This window comes from Carya illinoinensis, chromosome 15, assembly GCF_018687715.1.
Source record: "Carya illinoinensis cultivar Pawnee chromosome 15, C.illinoinensisPawnee_v1, whole genome shotgun sequence".
Classification (NCBI taxonomy): domain Eukaryota; kingdom Viridiplantae; phylum Streptophyta; class Magnoliopsida; order Fagales; family Juglandaceae; genus Carya; species Carya illinoinensis.
The window spans coordinates 35,998,486-36,004,932 of NC_056766.1; the positions used below are offsets into that span (position 1 = coordinate 35,998,486).

Sequence of the window (6,447 nt, forward strand, 5' to 3'; positions counted from 1 at the left end):
ATCCAATATGGACAAGTGATTTTCATCAAAATTAAAGAAAAACTTGGTTGCCCAAAGGTACAAGATTTTCTTCAATTTAGGTGAACAATCATTTAAATTCCATAGTAAGGTGGATATGATAGAGTGAACAATTTTGTGTGTCAAGATCTATTCCCAAAGGAGAATCTTGATGATACTACTAGTTCATCTATCAAATTAAGGTTGGAGTGAACACTTTGTGTATCAAGATCTACTCCCAAAGAAGGGTTTTGATGACACTACTAGTTCATCCATCAAAAGAAAAGTTGGAGGGAACAATTTGTATGTCAGAGTTTACTCCCAAAGGAGAATTCTGATGATACACTTAGTTCATCCACAGAATTTAATATTGGTGAGAACACTTTGTGTATTAAGATCTACTCCCAAAGGAGGGTTTTGATGACACTACTAGTTCATCCATAATTATTTAAATTCTGATTATTGTTTATAAGTGTCTAACTCAAAGCATTATGTGATGAATATTTTCTTGCAGTAAATGTACCGACATCATTACATTCACAAACTTCATCAGTTCCTGTTTTGAATGGCTCTAATTTTTCTGAGTGGGTTGAGCGAGTCAGATTCACCTTAGGGGTCCTTGACCTGGACTCATCCCTTACAAGTCCAAAACCACCACCCATCACTGAAGAGAGTAACAGGGATGAGAAAGAGTCATTTAAACAGTGGGAGAAATCAAATAGGCTGAGTCTGATGTTCATGAAAATGACCATATCTGAAAATATTAAAAATTCACTCCCTAGTGTTGAGGATGCCCAAAGTTTTTTGAAAAATACTGAGGAGAGATTTAAGTCTGCAGATAAGTCTTTAGCAGGAACACTGATGGCTAGACTTACCACCATGAAATATGATGGAGCCAAAGGAATGCAAGAGCATATCCTTGAAATGACAAATATTGCTGCTAGATTACAAACCCTGGGAATGAAAGTAGAGGAGTCCTTTATTGTTCAGTTTATTCTGAACTCATTGCCAGCTCAGTATGGTCCATTCCAGATGCATTATAATTCTATTAAGGATAAATGAAATGTGAATGAGCTGGCAAGCATGGTAGTTCAGGAGGAAGTAAGACTGAAACAACAAGGGCATTACTCTGCTAATTTTGTGACCAAAGAAGCTGGAAAGAAAAAGCACCATTATAGTAAAAAGAAACGAATTGGACCACCAAGAGGAAAGGAGCCTGGAAATGTTAATCAGGTTCAACATAGTAGTACCAAATGCTACTGGTGTGGGAAAAATGGACACATGAAATCTGAGTGTCAGGAACGTAAGGCTTGGTTTGAAAAGAAGGGTAAGCCTCTTGCCCTTGTATGTTTTGAATCAAACCTTGTAAATGTTCCTACTAATTCTTGGTGGCTAGATTCAGGTGCTAATGTTCATGTTTCTATAACCATGCAGGGATACCTTACAAGCCAAACACCAAGCCCCAGTGAGCGATTCATTTTTATGGGAAATGAGAATAAGGCTGAAGTTTTGGCCATAGGGACTTTTCGTTTAGTTTTGAGTACTGGTCATTGTTTAGACCTTCATAACACAGTTTTTGTGCCTTCTGTGAGGCGTAATTTAATTTCCCTTTCTAGATTGGACTCTGATGGTTATTCCTTTTCATTTCACAATGGTAGTTTCAATTTGTTCAGAGACTATTTATCTATTGGTTCTGGGTTTCTTTCCGATGGTCTTTATCGACTTTGTCTCGATAATACATTTATTCATAATACCTATACCCATAACCATGAAATGTGTATTGGAACTAAAAGAAACATGATGAATGAACATTCTTATGACTTGTGGCATAAGAGATTGGGGCACATCTCCAAAGAAAGGTTAGAGAGATTAGTAAAAGAAGGGATACTTCCGCATTTAGATTTTACTAATCTTGAAGTATGTGTGGATTGCATTAAAGGAAAGCAAACCAAACATACTAAGAAAGGTGCCACAAGAAGTAAAGAGCTTCTTGAAATAATTCACACAGATATATGTGGACCATTCTCCACTGAATGTTTTGGTGGAGAAAAGTATTTTATCACCTTTATAGATGATTTTTCACGGTTTGGATATATCTATCTGCTACATGAGAAATCTCAAGCTGTTTCAGTACTTGAGGTATTTCTCATGGAGGTGGAAAGGCAGTTAGATAGAAAGGTGAAAATCATCAGGTCGGATCGAGGTGGAGAATACTATGGAAAGTATGACGAATCGGGTCGTAACCCTGGCCCATTCGCCAAACTTCTAGAACAACGTGGCATTGTTGCACAGTACACGATGCCAGGGACGCCACAGCAGAACGGTGTTGCTGAAAGGCGTAATCGGACTTTATTGGATATGGTCAGAAGTATGGTAAGTAATTCTACCTTACCCAAATCATTGTGGGGTGAAGCCATTAAGACGGCAACTTATATCTTAAACCGGGTTCCTAGTAAGTCAGTTCCAAAAACTCCTTTCGAGCTATGGACTGGTAGGAAACCAAGTTTAAGACACATGCATGTTTGGGGTTGCCCAGCAGAAGCGAGACTTTACAACCCACATGAAAAGAAATTGGATCCTAGAACAGTAAGTGGGTACTTTATTGGCTACCCAGAGAGATCCAAAGGGTATAGGTTTTACTGTCCTAATCACAGTCCGAGAATAGTGGAAACAGGAAATGCCAAATTCATTGAACTTGGCGAAATCAGTGGAAAAATAGAACCTAGAGATGTGATCATTGAGGAAGTACGAGTAGATGTCCCCATACCTACATCCTCAGAAAAGATAATGGTTCCTCTAATAGATCATCACAATGATACATTGGAACAAGAAAATGATCACCCATCTCAGAATGATAATATCACTGATGAACCAAGTTCGGAGTTACCAGAACAGATAGTCTTACGCAGATCTCAGAGAGATCGGAGACCTGCTATTTCAGCAGACTATGTGGTATATCTCCAAGAATCTGAATTTGACATTGGGACAAGTGAAGATCCACTAACGTTTTCACAAGCTATAGAGAGATGTGATTCTAGTAAATGGATCGATGCCATGAAAGAAGAGTTGAAATCCATGGATCAAAATCAAGTTTGGGATCTCGTTGAGTTGCCTAAAGGATGTAAAAGAGTCGGGTGTAAATGGGTCTTTAAGACCAAACGCGACTCTAAAGGCAACGTCGAACGACATAAGGCCAGACTTGTTGCTAAGGGTTTCACCCAAAAAGAAGGCATTGATTACAAAGAGACCTTTTCTCCAGTATCTAAAAAAGACTCTTTCAGAATCATTATGGCATTGGTGGCTCATTTTGATTTAGAGTTACACCAGATGGATGTGAAAACAACTTTTCTAAATGGAAGTTTGGATGAAGTGGTCTACATGGAGCAGCCAGAGGGCTACTCAGAAAAGGGCAAAGATCACCTAGTATGTAAGCTTAAGAAATCAATATACGGGCTTAAACAAGCTTCCCGACAATGGTACTTAAAGTTCAATGATACCATTACTGCCTTTGGATTTAAAGAAAACATCGTTGATCGATGTATATACCTAAAGGTCAGTGGGAGCAAGTTTATATTTTTGATCCTGTATGTTGATGATATCTTGTTGGCTAGTAGTGATCTTGGCTTACTTTATGAAACCAAGGGTTTTCTATCTAAGAACTTTGAAATGAAAGATATGGGTGAGGCATCCTTTGTGATCGGAATTGAAATCCTCCGGGATCGAAAACAAGGACTGTTGGGATTGTCTCAGAAAAATTACATAGAAAGAGTTCTTGAGAGATTTGGCATGAAAAGTTGCTCATCACTTGATACTCCGATATCAAAAGGTGATAAGTTTAGCCTATCACAATGTCCTAAAACTGAGTGGGAGCGTAAAGAGATGGCAAAAATCCCCTATGCTTCGGTTGTGGGGAGCTTGATATATGTACAGATTTGCACGAGGCCAGACATCAGTTTTGCAGTTGGCATGCTTGGGCGTTACCAGAGTAACCCAGGGATGTCTCATTGGAAAGCAGCAAAGAGGGTATTGCGATATCTACAAGGAACTAAGGATTACCAGCTTACCTTTAGGAGAACTGACAACTTAGAGGTAATTGGATACTCAGACTCTGATTTTGCCGGTTGTTCTGATAGTAGGAAATCTACTTCTGGATATGTTTTCCTACTAGCCGGTGGAGCGATCTCATGGAAAAGTATGAAGCAAACTATCACTGCTTCATCAACAATGGAGGCTGAGTTTGTGGCATGCTTTGAGGCCACAGTGCATGGTTTATGGCTGAGGAACTTTATCTCAGGGCTTGGAGTTGTTGACTCTATAGAAAGGCCGCTGAGAATTTATTGTGACAATTCCTCTGCAGTATTTTTCTCCAAAAATGATAGGTATTCTAAAGGTGCTAAACACATGGAGCTCAAATACCTAAGTGTCAAGGAGGAAGTACAGAAACAGACAGTGTCCATAGAACATATTAGTACTACGCTTATGATAGCAGACCCATTAACAAAGGGTCTAGTAGCGAAACAGTTTAAAGAACATGTTGACAGAATGGGTCTTATGATGTAAACATGTTATTGAGCTCGTAGATCTTTTATTTTGTTTTGGACACTTAATGATATCTATTATGGTTGTTTTGTTTCTGTTTTCTTGTCTTTCCAATTCTTTGTACATTGTATGGTTTGGAAGAATGGTGACAAGATAATGTCTGCAACAGACATGAATTGGAACCCAAGGCATTACGGTATTAGCCTTAATTATCCCAATTAAAGATCATGTAAAATTGGTTGCTGGTGTTGTGGTACATGGAAGGGAATTTGTTGATTATATAACAAAGGACCGCCATGACTCGCATCAGTAGTTGATTTAACATTGATATTACAGAACTCATGTAACGTACTTTGAGCTATGAAAGTTTCAGGAAATGAATTTGCGCAGTATGGTTAATTTCCTGTAATAAACCCATGAACGGAAAATATTATTTTATGGGCGTATGGGCCAAGTGGGAGAATGTAAGAGTTTTATTTAAACTCTATGTCCCACACACCCATCTTAATAGAATTTGAAATAGCTCAAGTCTATCAGATTAAAGATGAGTGATAACGGGATAACAGAAATCCTAAGAGATAAGATTAAAACTCTATCTCTAATTATAGTCAGATACAAACTCTTAGATTTCTTGATGGTCAGAAATCTATAAATAGCACTGAGGGATTAAAGGGTTCTCACCTACAACATTAGAGTGCCTTTTGCCATCGTGAGACACTTGGGAGGTGAAGTTGCTAGGGTGATCCTTCTCTCATAGTCAGATTTAATTCTTCATCAAACTGATGGAGAAAGGTACGCATTTATTTATTACTGTTTATTATTGTAGATCATATAAAATCGAAGATCCGTTTATTAATGTTCATGTTAAAATATTTAACAGTTTATATTTCAGTTATACTCCATCTCGTTTTGTTTCCCGGGAAATGTCATGTTTGGCAAGGATTTTTATTCCTATTTTTGTGATCTAATTTGCCTTAGAAAGCTTTATCCTTGTCAACCAGACATCACTATCTTAATCCTCTCTGGTCTATTTAAGAACCTTCACTTGCATTATCATTTCATAAGCAGTTTGTTCTTACTCTTATTTCTACATCCACCAGCATCATTGTTTCCATATTGCTTCTGATCAGCAATGTCCACTGTGGGATTGTGTGTGGTAGCATTGCTTCTAATCTGCATTACTCACTCGATATTCAAGCGGAGGAGCCCCAAGATTGATGGAATCCTCGCTCCTGGTTCCATGGGCCTCCCTCTCAATGGAGAGACCCTTCAGTTGATAATTCCAAGCTATTCCTTAGATGTTTCCCCATTCATCAAAAAGAAATTGCAAAGGTACATGCAGTTTCACCATTAATCATTCCAGTACTGCTTTAAATGACAAAAAACTGACCTTTGTTTGTGAACAAAATTGTTCAGATATGGGCCAGTGTTTCGAACCAGCGTTGCAGGTCAGCCTGTCGTGGTTTCGGCAGACCCCGAATTCAACCATTTCATCCTACAGCAAGAAGGGAAGTTGGTTGAATCATGTTACTTGGATTTGTTTGCAAAGGTCTTTAAACCAGGTGAGAATAGGCCAGATGGTGCCTACATTCACAAGTACATGAGAAATTTAGCTTTGGGCCACTTTGGTGCTGAGAGTCTCAGAACAATGTTGCTATCTCATTTGGAAGAATTGGTTACCGATACACTACGGACTTGGTCAAGCCAGGAATCTATAGAAGTGAAACGCGCTGCTGCAGCTGTAAACTTCTTTCTCGTTACTTCCTATGCTAAATTGCAAAGGTTTATTTATATAAATGTAATATGCATGTTCTTTAGCCATGACTGAAACATCTCACTTTGGTTACAAAAAACAGATGGCTCTTCATTTTGGTGCAAAGCAGATGTTTAGTTATGACCCTGAAGAGTCTT

The 6,447-nt window shown here is 38.5% G+C and overlaps 1 pseudogene; it reads left to right on the top strand.

Moving 5' to 3' along the window:
• The first annotated feature begins 1,086 nt into the window (after positions 1 to 1,086).
• The window catches only part of LOC122296882, a 6,808-nt pseudogene continuing 1,447 nt past the window's right edge, over positions 1,087 to 6,447 (top strand).